This window comes from Rhinolophus sinicus, linkage group LG05, assembly GCF_036562045.2.
Source record: "Rhinolophus sinicus isolate RSC01 linkage group LG05, ASM3656204v1, whole genome shotgun sequence".
Classification (NCBI taxonomy): domain Eukaryota; kingdom Metazoa; phylum Chordata; class Mammalia; order Chiroptera; family Rhinolophidae; genus Rhinolophus; species Rhinolophus sinicus.
This window is the reverse complement of record NC_133755.1, coordinates 62,597,235-62,613,164: the sequence shown is the minus strand read 5'-3', so window position 1 is coordinate 62,613,164 and position 15,930 is coordinate 62,597,235. Positions and strand designations below refer to the sequence as shown.

General features: G+C 43.5%; 1 long non-coding RNA gene across 2 annotated transcripts; it reads left to right on the top strand.

Annotated features, from left to right (window-relative positions):
* The first annotated feature begins 797 nt into the window (after positions 1-797).
* LOC141571840 (uncharacterized) lies at positions 798-14,576 on the top strand. Of its 2 annotated transcripts, none has more exons than XR_012496897.1 (3): positions 798-1,337; positions 13,425-13,576; positions 14,426-14,576. It is a non-coding gene; the product is annotated as an uncharacterized LOC141571840 (long non-coding RNA). The 2 variants fall into 2 exon arrangements; XR_012496898.1 differs by lacking the exon at positions 798-1,337 and adding an exon at positions 9,105-9,685.
* Positions 14,577-15,930: the final 1,354 nt, after the last annotated feature.

Below are 15,930 nucleotides of genomic sequence, written 5' to 3'. Positions count from 1 at the left end.
AGAAAGCCTGGCAGGAGACAGGCCTTTACACATCAGTTTTCCATTAATTCTTGGAACCAGACCCTTGTTGGCACAATGGAAAGGAAGACAAGGTTGATTTTATGCTCAAAAATTGAGGGGCTGGAAGGGACCTTAGAATCATCTAGTCCAGTTATTTTTGAGCATTTTGAAAGCAGTGGAATCCATGCTTTAAAGGAAATCTTCACAAAAGCCCAAATTCTAAAAATAGATCAAACAGGAGCTGCTCTGGTTAATGTGAGGCTGGGGGCCCAGAGCAGTTTGAGAATCACCAAATCCAATCCTTGTGATACAGGTGAGGAAATTGAAGCCTAAAAATGAGAGTGACTTGTCCAAGGTCACACAGCCATGCAGGCAGAGCCAGCTGCCGGCTCCAGCCTCTGGACCTCATTGCAGTGCCCTCTCTGTGAGAACACCGCTTCTGGACTCCTCCTTCCAGCTCTGCAACTCCCACTCTCCAGGCTTCCGCTCACGCAAGTGAAACAAAAGGAGCTGTTTCACTCAAAATTCTAGAAGATATTGGAGCACAAGCAGTGCATCTCTGAGACCACTCTAACAGAGGGGAATGGAACAAGGAGAGATGTTCCCTCCCACGTTGCCATAGGCAACTATGCAGCGTTGGCACCATGTCAGCTCCGTTTCAATAGGACAGGAATTACTGGTGATGTAAGGGGCAGGGGCAGGGGAGAAGGGGGGATGGCCTGAAGATGTATATTCAGTGGAAATCGCAGTGGCCTCTGTGTGATCAGGGTCCCAACAGGAAGAAATGGTATCTCAAACTGGGTATCTGAGGAGAGTTTGAAAGACCATTTTCAAAGATGTGGGCAGTATTAAAGAAAACCTACAGGGGTGGTGAAGCATCACAGGGCTAGCCAGAGCAGGAAGCCTTTACCTCTCCTGGACGTGAGGAGACAAGAGCGAGTAGTTAGAATATAAGCCACCTGGTAAGAGCTGCAGCGTTTCTTAGGGGAGTCAGCCAACTCACTTCAGGGAGAGAGCAGGGAATAAATACCATGGCCCCACGCTCCTCCTCCCTCCAGGGCCTTCCTTGGCTGAACCTGACCAGAAGCCAGGACAAAGTAGCCTGGATGATGCAATTCATAAAGGTCAGCATTTCAGGATACCAAATATGGCTGAGGAGGGTGGGGAGGGGATCTGGAGGGGTTAGCAGAATTTATCCAACACTGTGCTATCCAGTAGAAGCAGCAGCGTCCAGCAGACCTCAGAAAGAGCTGACTATGCTTCTTCATGAGCATGCGTGAGCCACCTTGGGAACTCCCAGAAATTCTCCCGGGGACAGGCACTATGCAGGGGCAGAGGTAAGGAAGAACTGTGGAAATAAGGACGTGAATGTGACCTCATTTGTCCCTATGAGACCTGGGAAAACTCACGTACTTTACGACTAAGAGGTTGGCAGTGGAGGGAGAATGCCCTGGTTACAACGGCAGGTGAGGTCTGGAAAGGTTCACTTTGCCCTTGGACACCTCTTCATCTCTGGGGACTCTTGCTACCAATGGCAACCTCAGTGAAGTGTGGCTTCCTTCTTGTCTTTCGTATCTGCAATACTGCAGTGCAGTTCTGATACTAACTACCCAACTCCACAGGTTAAGGGCACAGTCTCCAACAAGACTGCCATACTTCACAAGTCAGTCCCAAGTCCAGGGATCCCCAGGCCACCCACACTTCTGACCAACTGGCTACAAATTTGGGGATTCCTACCACCCTCTCAGGTTGATAATTCACTAGAACGACTCACAGTACTCAGGAAAGTGCTATACTTACAGTTTCTGTTTTATTATAAAGGATACAAATTAGCACTAGTCAAATGAGGAAGCACGTAGGGAGAAACATGGGAGGGTCCTGAACTTGGAGCTTCTATGTCCACATGAAAGCCCAGGCACATCACCCTCCCAGCACATTGATGAGTTCACCTGCCAGGAAGTTCACCCAAGTCTCAGTGTCCAGAGTTTTTCTTGGGGCTTCATTACATAGGCATGATTAGTTGAATCACTGGCCACATGATTGAACTCAATCTTCAGCTTCCGCACCCCTGGGGATTAATATCACCTGACTCAAAACTCCAGCTCTCAACTTAATACCCTCAAGGACCATCCATGCTGTTGCAAATAGCAAGATTTCCTTCTTTTTATGGTTGAGTAATATTCCATTGTATATATGTACCATAGCTTCTTTATCCATTCATCCATGGGTGGGCAGTTAGGTTGCTTCCATATCTTGACTTGTAAATAATGCTGCAATAAACATAGGGGTGTATATATCTTTTTGAATTGGTGTTTTCATATCCTTTGATTAAATACCCAGAAGTGAAATAGCTGGATCACATGGTAATTCTATTTTTAACTTTTTGAGGAACCTCCATACTGTTTTTCATAGTGGCTGCACCAGCGCACCAGCAATGCACAAGGGTTCCCTTTTCTCCACATCCTCATCACTTGTAGTTTGTTGATTTATTGACAATAGCCATTCTAACAGGTATGCGGTGATACCTCATTGTGGTTTTGATTTGCATTCCCTGATAATTAGTGATGTTGAACATCTTTTCATATGTCTATCGGCCATCTGTATGTCTTCTTTGGAAAAATCTTTATTCAGATCCTCTGCCCATTTTTAAACTGGGTTTTTTTAAAGATTTTTTTATTGGGAAAGGGGAACAGGACTTTTTATTGGGGAACAGTGTGTACTTCCAGGTCTTTTTTCCAAGTCAAGTTGTTGTCCTTTCAGTCTTAGTTGTGGAGGGCGCAGCTCAGCTCCAGGTCCAGTTGCCGTTTCTAGTTGCAGGGGGCGCAGTCCACCATCCCTTGCGGGAGTCTAACCAGCAACTTTGTGGTTGAGAGAACGCATTCCAACCAACTGAGCCATCCGGGAGCTCAGCGGCAGCTCAGCTCAAGGTGCCCTGTTCAATCTTAGTTGCAGGGGGTGCTGCCCACCATCCCTTGCGGGACTCGAGGAATTGAACTGGCAACCTTGTGGTTGAGAGCCCGCGCTCCAACCAACTGAGTCATCCTGGAGGCAGCTCAGCTCAAGGTGCCGTGCCCAATCTTAGTTGCAGGGGCGGAGCCCACCATCCCTTGTGGGACTCGAGTCGTTGAACCAGCAACCTTGTGGTTGAGAGCCCACTGGCCCATGTGGGAATAGAACCGGCAGCCTTCGGAGTTAGGAGCATGGAGCTCTAACCACCTGAGCCACCGGGACTGCCCGGGTTGTTTGTTTTTATGTTGTTGAGTTGTCCGAGTTCTTTATGTATTTTGGATATTAACCCCTTATCGGGTATATAAGTATGATCTACAAATATCTTTTCCTGTTTGGTAGGTTGCCTTTTTGTTCTGTTGATGGTTTCTTTCACTGTGCAGAAGCTTTTTAGTAGTCCTATTTGTTTATTTTTGCTTTTGTTTCCCTTGAGTATGGAGTCAGATCCAAATAAACACCACTAAGACTGATGTCAAGCAGTTTAGTATATTGCTAAGTGAAATAAGTCAGATGGAGAAAGACAAATAGCATATGATTTCACTTATATGTAGAATCTAAAAAACAACAACAAAACAAACAAAATAAAACAAAAAGCAACTCATAGATACAGAGAACAAATTGGTGGTTACCAGAAGGGAAAGGTGTTGGGGGATGGCGAAATGAGTGAAGGAGGTCAACTGTATGGTGATGGATGGTAACTAGACTACAATGGTAAACACTATGTAGTGTACACAAATATCAAATTATAATGTATATACATAAAACAAACCAATTTACCACAATTTCTTAAAAAGCCCCAACTCTCTAATCACGTGGTTGACCTTTCTGGCATGGCCAGCCCCCATCCTGAAACTATCTAGGGCCTTCTAGGAGTCACCTCATTAGCATAAAGTCAGGTGTGGTCCCAGGGGCCCAGTCTGAATAAGGCACTCCTAGCATTCAAGAATTTAGAGGCTCCATCACAGAAATCCAGAACAAAGACCAAAAAGTTATTATACAACCATATCCCATAGCATGGCTGTCAGAAGGCTGACATATTTAAGTGGGACCTGACTAAGGCTAGTGCTGCCATGCTAGGGTTTTCCTTGGATCCCAACCCACTGTGATCCTGGTGGCTGCCTAGGGTTCTATGTGGGGAATTCTGAGGCTACATCCAGGGTCAACTGGAAGGAATCATGACAGCCTTGGCATAGAAGAAGATAAGAAGGGGAGCATGGTAGCATGCATGTTGGACACTTACTAACTCTGGGTTAAGGGAGTTTTAAAAAAGGGAATAACCATTTGCTGTTTGCAAATGAAGACTTGCTTATTAGAACATGTAAGACCCATCCACTTTAGCTTCTATCTGAATGCCATGTAGCAGGTGCCATGTTTAACCTTCACCACCCAAGAGGTCATGTCTTTTTATTTCTCCTCCTCAAAATCTAGAGTCACGAAAGGGAGACTCGGAGAGCAATGGGAGTGTATTGCCTGCCTTCTGAATTCTGGTTTCCAGCTAAGGAATTACTCCTACCCCCAAGACTATCCTAGTGAATGTGGGCCTTTTGGGGGACTATCATGTCAACTCATACGCTGGACTGATATTCAGCTGATATGCAGTAGTTGCCATACTAATTGTTAACATACGGAAATACTCATGCTGGTTGGTAAATGATTGCTGCTCTCTACTCCTACAGCGCCCTTCTACCATTGTGGTTTTCCTGGTTCCTCCCCTGGGACCAGGATGGCTACATACAGTAATTTTCAGAGTCCAGTGCAAAATAAAAATGCAGAACCCCTTGCTGAAAAATTATCAAGAATTTCAAGACAGGGACAGTAGAGCATTTAACCAACCACTAATTTAACCTTACCCGCACCAATGCAGGAAGCAAGGAATGTGACCAAGAAATAAATCTATTTGAAGACACTGGTGTTGCAGAGTTGATGGTTACTGCAGCGTGTCTGTGCATCTTGACTAATATGTACCAATGCCCTGCAAGTTTCTATACATTTTGACTGTCACCCTGCCCAAGTAGTTGTCTCCTTGACACCCAAACAGGACAACCAGAGTTGTTTTCTTGGAAGGAACATGGCTTGACTATTATAAAAAATTCTCTCTCAAAATTACACAAGGCACAGCAGTATTCTTACACGTTATTTTTAATACATAAACTTTGCCAGTGTAATGAAACTGATGCTTTCTACCAACGTTCAGATAAAATACGCAGTAAAATGCGTCTTTATAAACTTGTTTAAATACATCACCACAAAATAAAAGGACGTATGTGGCATTTCTTTCGTGAGTGCCAACTTCCTGTCACTTATCTTGAATTTGATGTGAGGCAGCTCAGGGAGGAAGTGGAGAAAAGTAGTAGGTTTGGCTTTTATTGATTTGTGTAGCTAACTTCCTTCCTGAAGGGCTAGTGAGTGAGCAGAAAAAAGAACAAAGCCCCGAGGAATGCTGACCTCAGAGGGAAGCTCCCAGCACATCCTCTCTCTCCCCACTTCTCCCTTTCCTACTCTACCCCATCGAGAAGGGGCACTGAGGTGGGTTTGCCAGCATCAAGGTTTGGAGGGAATAAAGTGTTCAGGATTAAAAGAGAAACATAGCCAGAGCCTGGTTCAGGGCACAAGTGGGAGAAAGGAATGAAATTTGGAGCATATGGGGATTTGTAGGGCAGTGACACTATTCTGTATGGGGCTATAATGATGGATACATGTCATTATACATTTGTCAAAGCCCATAGAATGTCTAGCACAAAGAGTCAACCCTAATGTAAACCATGGACTTTAATTAATAATAATGTACTAATATTGGTTCATCAATTGTAACTAACACACCACATTAATGCAAGATATTAGTAACAAGGGAAACTTGGTGGGGATGAGCGTGCAGAAAGGAATTCTGTATTTTCCACTTAATTTTTCTGTAAACCTGTAACTCCTCAACAAAAGTGTGTTCATTTAAAATAATAATAATAATAATAATAAGAAGAAGAAGAAGAAGAAGAAGAAGAAGAAGAAGAAATGCTCTCATTCTTTCTCACTGCCTGTTAATTACTTTCTCAGCTGGACCTCTCCTAAGCAACAGAATGGAAAAGCAAAGAAAGAGAGTTTGTTGTGAGCGCAGGAGAAAGGCCGTAAGAGCTCACTTGGCCTGCTGTGGCTTTGGACCCAAGGCCACTTTGTACGATGCCCAGGCGGTGCACTGCTCGGGGCACCACATCAAAGGAGGTACATTGGCCTTATAGTCATTAGGGCTTCGCATGTATTTATTATGCAAAATCCAAGAAGTGCCTTTTTCTGATTTGTTCAAAGGCTGTTGGTAGGCAGGTCCAGGCCAAGCGTTCACAAGGTCCAGCCTTGCCTAGCTGGAGGCAGCGTCAGGGTTTGAGGATAACACCTCTCTGCATTTACCACTCCTCAGAATCTTGAGGTGTGGCTGGCCATGGTGAGGCCTGTGCATGGGAAGCCCCCAAATGGACAACAATGGAAAACTCTGAAGCCTTGTCACCCAGGTGCAGAGAGAGAGAGAGAGAGACAGATGGCCCAGGGCAGGCTCAGCCACAAGTTCAGGGCTCAGAATGAACACAGGAGCTGAATAGTGTCTCTTCCTGAAGGGCTGGACTAATGTCATCTATGAGAGTATAAGTGGTTTTAGGATGCTGATGTGGGTGGGTCTCTAAAAGCCTGAGAGCCCGCAGCTCTCAGCTACTCCATCCAGGCCACCAAGACTGCGGAATTTCAGGCCTGCCCATATGACATGCAGGGTGAGTTGTATCGGTCCACTTGTAACCATCTTTTATACTGTTTATTTGCTGCTTTGAGAGCAAGTACAAGTAAGTGCACTGAACACCAGAGGCCCATCCTCAAATCTGGGTTTGACTCATGGTGTGGCCTCGTGCAGGTGGGCAGGTGTGGGGAGTTGGCTGTGGCAGGTCAGGTGCACGGACAACTCTCTCCATGTACATAAACATCTGTTAGCCCACTAGCATACTTACAGTGATGTTTTGTCAGAAAGAATTTTGTGAGGAGGCAATAGCAACAACATTTGGGAAGCAGGAAAGCAAACAAATGAGGAATAACTGACTCAGCAGAATTTTGAGCTCAGTCCCAAGTCTGACGTGCAGAAAGACCAACCAAATGTTTCACACCGCAGACTCCTCAACAAGAGGAAGCACAAGTCCCGGGAACCTCTGGACCCAGTAGGCAGGTGATGGGTGGTTAAGTACAGAGGACTAGGAGGAGCGGTACTTAGGAAGAGAGGGTAGTCAGTGTATGTAAAGATATGTTTATACAGGCAAATAGAGTTAGTATGTGTACATTACTTTGGATATATAGTAAGTTGGTAAGCAGTCTATGAGTTTCTGCTGTTACTATACTCTCTAGGTCTCCTGAGGGCCTATCCAACTCTATTCCTCTGGGCACCTGTCCCTCTCCCCCCAACAGAAGTCGAGTTTTTCTCTCTGGAAGGGGTAACAGAGTGGGTCTCTGTATTGAGGGCCAAGGGACAGTGGAGTGTAGGGTGCAGAATGGAAAACACAAAAGTCGACGACTAATGCCATTAATTTCTCATCTCAGGGACTCCCAGCTTTTCTCACCAAGTGGGGCCCAGAACATGCAGGCAGCCTGACCGTCTTTCAGACAGGAACCTGGAAATTCCTCTCTGGGGAGTTTGAGCAGCTCAAGAGGAAAACTCTAAAGATATTGTTGCAAGGTAAACAGCCCACCCAGGTCCCCTACAGGATGATCAGGTTCTACCCATGCAAGTGTGACTGATGAGGAAGTGCCACCTGAGATGGGCCTTGGGGGACTTGAAGAGGGAAATTAAAGAACTTTGAATGACACGAATAATATAACAAATGTGCAGACCAGGGTGATTGGATACAATGGGGCTAATATCCAGGACAAATTCCCCTTTCAGAGCCATGCACCCTGGCCCTGCGTCTGTGCTGGCTGCTGCCCTGGGGACCAGATGGCAGAAGGCCTCTAAAGCCAGGCTTAAGAGATGGAAGTTAATTCAGGAGATAACCGAGGAGTCTGATGCGAGTTTGGAAACAGGAGAGTGACATATAGAATTGAGTTACCGTAGACTGAAGGATGAATTGATTTATGAGCCAGACGCTGAGAGAGATGATGTGGGGCTACACCAAGGTTAACTAGAAAACTCTGAGACTAACCAGTGTCCATATGTGTAGGATGAGGAGGAAATGGGAGACTAGGAAACCGAAAGTGCTTAAAAAAGGAATTGAGCCTTTTGGATGGGAAGCAAGAACTCCGATGGAATGCAGAAAGAATGATTGAGCAAGAGAGAAAGAAAGCAGCTGCCAACCTATCCAAATGAAAACACCTTGAACGTGACAGGAGACTGCAAATGTGACCAAACTTTCTGGCAGGTGTCTGCCCTTTAACCAGCTTAACATTGGAATGCAGTAAAACCTGGGCCACTCATCAATCCTAAAACGCAACCCTCCTTCCTTTGCTCCTCCGGGGGAGCCTGTCCTGGAGAGCCAGCTCTACAATCACTACAGCTCAAGATTCCCTGTCAGAGGCAAGATCACTGTGTAGGAGCTTGGCCTCTCTTGGGGAATTTTGTCCCCCGCCCCACATGTCATGTGACCCCCCCTAGCTCACACTCCAAGATTCCTGAGGTGCTTAGAGCTGGGCGTTGACTGTCCGTGGGTGAGCCCACTGTCCATGGTAAACAAGGAGGCTGCTCTTGGTGTGGGAGCTGATACTCTCTGCAGAGAACTTTGCCTCCAGTGCTCAGGCCTGGACACAGGTAAGCTGCTTCTTGGGGCAAAAGCTTCCCTTCTTCGAGGCCCCTGTGGGAGATCCATGCACATGGGAAAAGCTCGGAAGGGATAATTTATAACTTGTGGGTGCTTTAACCCAACCTCAGACGTGAAGCTCATCAAGAACTCCTTTATCTTCGAGGCCAAAGGAAGGAAGGAGGAAGGCCAGAGTGCTCTTTGGAGCTGGGCCCCTTAGGGAATTCAAGGAGAGCTTTGGGGCCACCCTCCTGTCCCTCCCCATCCCCAAAGTGCACATTTACTTAACAGTTTGCACATGATTACTGAGGTTTATTGCCTATCTAAGGACCCCAGCCGAAGGACCCGTGACCCACAATGAAACCGAATGACCACTTCCTTGCCCCTTTCCCTCAGGACTCACAGGGGAAGAATAAGAGCCTGGGAAAGGCCTCTCCCCAATCCCTGGGCTCAGATCATATCTCCAATATCTTATTTTAAAATAAATAATCATTAAAAATGACCAGATAGGAATTCATCTGTGACCCATTAGAACATCTTTCCCGCTTTAACGTTCTTGACGGCCGAATAAATGTCATTTACTTCAACATGGCACCATGAGGGCTTAGTTGAGTCAGGGTCTGTGGTGGGTGCTGAGGACATGAAAAGGAATTCAGCGTGGTCATTCATCCTTGTCTAAATGTCCAGACTCTAGGTGTGAGTGGATGGCTTCCTAGAGAGGCTGACACCGATACCCAGTTCCTCTAAACTGCCCTAGGAACTAGAGAACCATCTATAGGAATGTCTATGGATGCCCAGGTACTGAGCACTAAATGCCACAACTGTGCAGGAAGCTGAAGAACCTGTGGTCAAGTCTATGGCTGAGCTACGTGTGATGAGGACATCCCTGTGGGCCTTGCAGCAGCAGATGTCCAGAGCCAGACTTAAAGGTCAGTGGTAACAATGGCACCAGCCATTGGCCTCTAGGAGGCCATCCACTAAAGCTTAGGCAAGAGAGACCAAAATCCCAAGAATACTGCAATCTTGAGAGGATGGAGGCAGGAAACAATACCTCCAATTTTTGAGAATGAAACTTGGGAGAGGGGGAAGAAGAGAGCTAATTTCTCACCAGGTTGTTTGTTCTACCCTCTAAAAGCCAGACAATATGCTCTATCCTGTAGAATGTTGAGCGAAGATGAGATCTTTGCCTGTAAGGACTTGACAGGGCATTCCTGAGTAAAACAAAACCAAACCTGACTAGACAAGGCAATTTCTGAAGAGGCAACAGAGGCCTGGGACAAGCTCTCAAGTTGATCTTGTACATTACACCACATCAGTGTTTTTTCTTCATCCTCTTTCTCAGTCCAGAGGTCATAAACCTTCAGGCCCTTTATGTGGAAGTTGTGTTTCACCCATCTGGTGCTCATCTGCACTGTAATTTAAAAAACTGAGTTTGTTGCTAACTTTTAAAAACTGAGAGAATTGATCTGAAAATCCAGATTCCCAGCCTCTCTGGAAAAATCTGAAGATCTGGCAACACAGGGTGCTCAATTCCCATATGGTAACAATTGGCAAGAGGCAACTATCCCGTTTAGATGGCTATCCTCTCCAGCTGCCATAGTCACCCCATAATGTCCTCCTTTTCTGCTGTCTCACACCCAGCCTACTTCACTCATTTAAGTTATCTGCTTGTTCCCCCCAGGCATCTAATCTTTTCCTTTTTTTAAATATAAAAATCCAATTCCTTCCTCCTGCCAGAAGAATAAATTCCATATGCCTTAGGTTGGTCAATCTTTCAAAATCTGGTCCCAATCTAATCTCCCATTGCTCTCCTAGACATGTTTTTCTCCCAATATTAGGATGTACACAAATAATTTCCATGGTTTTGTGCATTCAGCTGGTTGTTTTCCCAGAATCAAGTTTTACTTTTTAATTCTTTCACCTGTGCCTTTGATTGAGACTCTACTTTTGGCATCTCAGAACTTCCAAGATTATTTTCTTTCTCTCTACTGTATATCCCTTAGAAGTTCCATTACTTAGGGTAGGCTAATTATTTTTCCCTGGATCTTGAAAGATGATTTCCTTTTTTATATACAATTCTAGGTTGACATTTATTTTCTCCCCCAAGTTTGCAGATATAACTGCATAATTGCTATTTCTCTGTAGGTAATCTGTCTTCTCTCTCTGACTGCTTTTAAGATTTTCTTTTTCTTTAGTGTTCTGCAGTTTCCTTCTGAGGTGTCTAGGATTTCTGTTAATTTTCCTGCTTATGATTTCTTGGGGTTCCTGAATGTGAGGATTGTGTTTTCATCATTCTGGAAATTTTTCAGTTATTATTTCTTCAGTTAGCAATTGCCTCTATACCATTTTCTCCTTTTTTCCCCCCTGGAAATCTGATTAGGCATGTGCTAGACTTTTGACTTACTTATTTTATCCTCCATGTCTCAATCTCATTTTTTCCATAACTTTTTTCTCTTGGTGCTAGAATTTAGGTAATTTCTTTGTATCTATATTTCAATTTACTAATTATATCTTTACCTCTCCATTCTATTGTTTCATTTGTCTACTGCGCTATTGCTGATAGGCTTGTTTCTTTTATTTCTTAGCCATGCTTTCAATACCTTCTTTTATTTCTATAAACACATTGAACAAGGCTTATTTGATATTTTGAATCTCCTAATTCTATTCTCTGTAGTTTTTGTGGGTCTGAGTCTTTATTTTATTATTTCTGCTGACTCTTGGGTATAGTGGTTTGTTTCCCTAAGTGTAATGCAATATTTTAAATTGCAAAGCCAAACTCCTTGGAACTTTGTGGTAATTGTCTTAGGCTTGGGTCTAAAAAGCATGTCCCTAGAGGTACCTTGCTTCTTACAGATGCCCAAGAGAACTATCAACCTGGGACCACTTTAAAAGTTTGTTGGTCACAAAGGTGGTATGAATTCCAGCCCCAAGCGGCATGAGTGCAGCCTTTTGGTTGGGTATTTTTAGGGGAAACTTTTATTTTTATTTTTGTTCCACTCTGAACTAAGATCAGGTATCTTAAAGCAAATAATTATCTATGGCAAGTACCCCACTATTTCCCTTGGGAAGCAAGATCAGAGTACACCCACTGAATTTCCACCCTTTGAGGGTTCTGGGTATGTGTAATGATCTCCAATCTAACTTCACATTCTGCTTCAGTCTAGGCTTTGTCTCCTACCTCCAGCCCACTTGGCCATAATTAATAGATGGTTCCAAGGCAAACTCCGGCTTCTGCTCACCTCTCTGGACCACCATGTTCTCAGTTTTCTGCCTCAGAGTGGTTTTCTCCCATTCCTACCAGCTCAGCCTTGCTATAAAAACATGTTTTTAATAGTTTCCCCAGCATCTTAGGGATTTTTGAGTTGGCAGCTATCTCCAGCATCTAGTCTGCCATGTTGTTGGAAACATGAAACTCACTTTCCTATCTTCATTTTCCAACAGTCTCCCAGAATCCTTTGCTCATCCTATTTCCTCTTCCTGGGTTGATCTTCCTCATCCTCTCCATTTGCTAAATCCTACTGCTCACTATTGGCAGAATTCTAAGATGGCTCCCCAAATTCTTAGTCTCTGGTGTATGCACACATTCTCCCAGTTATTCCATAAAACACTAATCTAAGTGCTGCTGTGAAAGGATTTTGCAGATGTAATTAACATCCCAAATCAGTTGATTTTAAAATTAGTAGATGATCTGGGTGGGGCCTGACTTAATCACATGAGGTTTTTAAAAGCCAAGAGTTTTATCTGATTGGTAGCAGAAGAGAAAATCATGTAGCTATGCTCTGGCTGGCCTGGAAGAAAGCAAACATCCATGTTGTGTAGCTCTTATGGGGCTACAGGGCAAGGAACAATGGGCAACCCCGAGTAGCTGAGGGTGGTCCTTTGCTGACTGCTAGCAAAAATATTAGGATCTCAATCCTGTGACTGCAAGGAAATAAATTCTGTCAAAAACCAGTGAGCTTGGGTGAGGACTCTGAGCCCACATGAGAACTGCAGCCACGGCCAACACCTTGATTTCAGTCACGTGAGACCCTGAGCAGAGAATCCAGTGACACTGTACCCCATACTTAAACTGTGAGGTAATAAATTTGTGTTGTTTTAATTCACAAAATTTGTGGTAATATATTACATAACAATAAAGAAACCATTACAGCCCTAAACTAATATACCTATCTACATATCTACCTTGTCTTTCAAAGACAAATTCAAGTTTCACTTGTTTCAGAAAAACAGCAAAACAGAGTTGATATCGTCAAGAGAGCAATGTAAAATGGAGGCAGGAGGCCTCTGCGAAGCTGAGTTCACTCACCCCCTCCATGTGAAACCAAACTTTTGAACTGGGCTAAACTAAACCAAATGGCTATATCTTGATATAGTTCTTAGAACTGGCTCTGCATCACTGAGCTGTCTATTAAAAAATAAAATCTTCACCTAGCAAAACACCTAAGCAATTACTCAGGTATAGCATACTATAAGTCCGCTTGGCGGCACCAATCACAGCTCTTTCAAAGTTTCTTGTGTAATCTCTTTGGAAGCCCCTCATTTTCTGTTTTTATAAACTCTGTCCCCTTCTTTCTCCCTCAGGACACAGATGGGGTTTCTACCCAAATCTGTCTCTCGGTTGCAATTCCTAAAAAAGACCCCCAAATAAAGCTTTCATTTGTCTTGCAGTTCTTGGTCAAACTTGATTTTCTTACATGGCGTCAAAGAAATGGGATCCAGGTGACTTGCCTTCTCCTTTGGTGCCTTCATGAATCTTAGTACAACACCTACAAGAATCTATTTCACTCTTATCATCTCCCCGGTGGTCCCAGATCATTGTGGTAAGTTCTCCTGTTCCCAAAACTCCTGCCTTGGTTGAGGTTCAGGCTCTATTTGGGTGTCCTCCAATGCTGGCTTTTTGTCTATGGGATTTAAAATGCCTGTCTGGTGAATAATTACTCTTTTGAAAAATGGGAAGTTCACTTTCTAAAGGAACAGCTGCTGAACCTTCTAGAACTCCTGCTGGATTTATGTACAAAAATTACGGGCCCTGATCCTGAAACTTTCTATCTCACTGGCCCATAATTAACTAGGATGATTTACAGTTAAACTGGCCAAGGCGGGGTTCTTTTGAAATCCCCAAGTTAGTCTATCTGGGCAATCACTTGGAAAATGATTACAAAACTAAGCAAACTGAATGGGAAGCATATTTTACCTGGCATTTTGTGGCTGTTATACATATAAGTGATTCAAAAATTGCTTCCCTCTAGGATACAAATTCTAAATTAACCAAAACAAATTCTGAGTTGTCTCAGAGGCTGAATAAACTGAGAAAACTTCTAAATGTCCTGATGTCTCATTACCTGTACCTTTTTCTCTTTTGCTGCCTGCCTGTCCTTCACTCTTTACCCTTCACTTGCTGACCTCCCTTTTTAGAGTGATGAGCATGAGACCCGCTTGCTCTTGCCACCCCATTTAAAGTTAAACCATTGGATAGGCCTGGCCCAGGATAACAACCCCTTATTATTTCTTATACCCCCATGGACTAAATCTAAGCTCCGTGCCACTACTAAAAGATTTCCTTAATCCCAAAGAGGACTCCATTGGGTTTGTGAGAAAATTTCTGTTCACTATCCAAACATATGAGCCAGGGTTCTCTGATCTCTAACAGCTTAACCATATGTTTGCAGGAGAAGGACATGCCAGAGCACGGCTGAACAAGGTGGAACGGCAAAGCCCTAGGAGGCTTTTCCCAATAAAGACAAGAAGCCATGAATGAAGCTCAAAACAGGCTAAGCAGCTGCATCAAAAGATTCCTGAGGCTTTTCCTCGCGTTATTGACTGGAATAAAGTTCAAAAATATGTTCAAAAACCTGATGAAACTGTTTTTTATTATTATGATTGATTTTTTTTAAAGTTTTGAAACAGTATTCCGGCGTAAATGAAGTCCATGATGACACCTCAAAGTTTTTTCAGTATATACATGACGAACTTGAACAACAGGTAAAAAAAATAATAATAATTTAAAAAATTACAATTTCATTGGACCACCATGCAAAACTAAGAATTAGTAAACTACACTGAGCAGCTCTCCAGAGCTATCCAAAAAGATACCAAAAAGAAAGCTAGAAAAGCCTTAAACACCCAAATTCAGGCAATTCAAGTACTGAGTTTGCAATTGCAACAATTGTCTAAATTTGCCTTTTAAGATCCCCAAGGCAAACCATCATTCAAAAGGATTTGTAATCATTGCAAAAAACAAACAAACAAGCAAACAAAAATAAAACCCTGGATATCGGGAAAAATTTGTGTAAATCTCAAAAGCAATTTCAAGACCAACAGCTCAAAGAGTCTGTGAATCCTTCTCAAGGATTACACCCTAAGTTTTCTCAGCAGTAGGGTTGCTCTGAGAATCAAAAGATTTATCCCATGCTTCTAACAATTACTTTAGGGGAAATTGATCTAACTATTGTGAATGAGGTAACCAAAGTCTTAATAGATACTGGAGGCAACCTATCAGCTCTTAACCCCACCACAGCCTCTCCATTCTTCTTCAGAATATTGAAAATCATATAAATGCTAGGAGTATCCAGTCAACCCATGACTGCCTCCAAATTCTTTCCAGTTCCTTTTCAACTTGGACCTATTCAAGGAAACCACCAATGTCTTTTGTTTCCCTCTGCCCCTATTCAACTCTCAAGATGAGACTTCCTCGAAGTTCACAAAGTCCATATTTTCTTCTCTCAAAAGGGGGAAATATTCTTACATCTTGAGCTTCTAACTAATGACCTTTAAGAGGACTCATTAAAGCTACTGAAGTTTTTCAGTCAACTTAACTGACCCAAACCCTCTTTTAAATTCTATTCCAAATGAACTTGGGTCAAAAAATGCCACCAACATCAGTCACATTCATTCCACACCAATTGTGAAAATTCAAATTGACAAAAACAAGCCTTGCCTAACATCCATCACTACCCTTTAAATGTGAGGCCATTCAAAGAATCAAACCCATCATTGATGAATACCTCAAACAAGGCCTCATCATTCCTTACACGAGCCCTCATAATACTCCTATCTTCCCTGTTAAAAATAAAATAAACTAACATCATGGGAGGGTATTGGAGCTTTGTTCAAGATCTAAGAGCCATAAATAATACAGTTGTGGGGACAGAGCCCCAGAGAGCAGTTTCCAGGC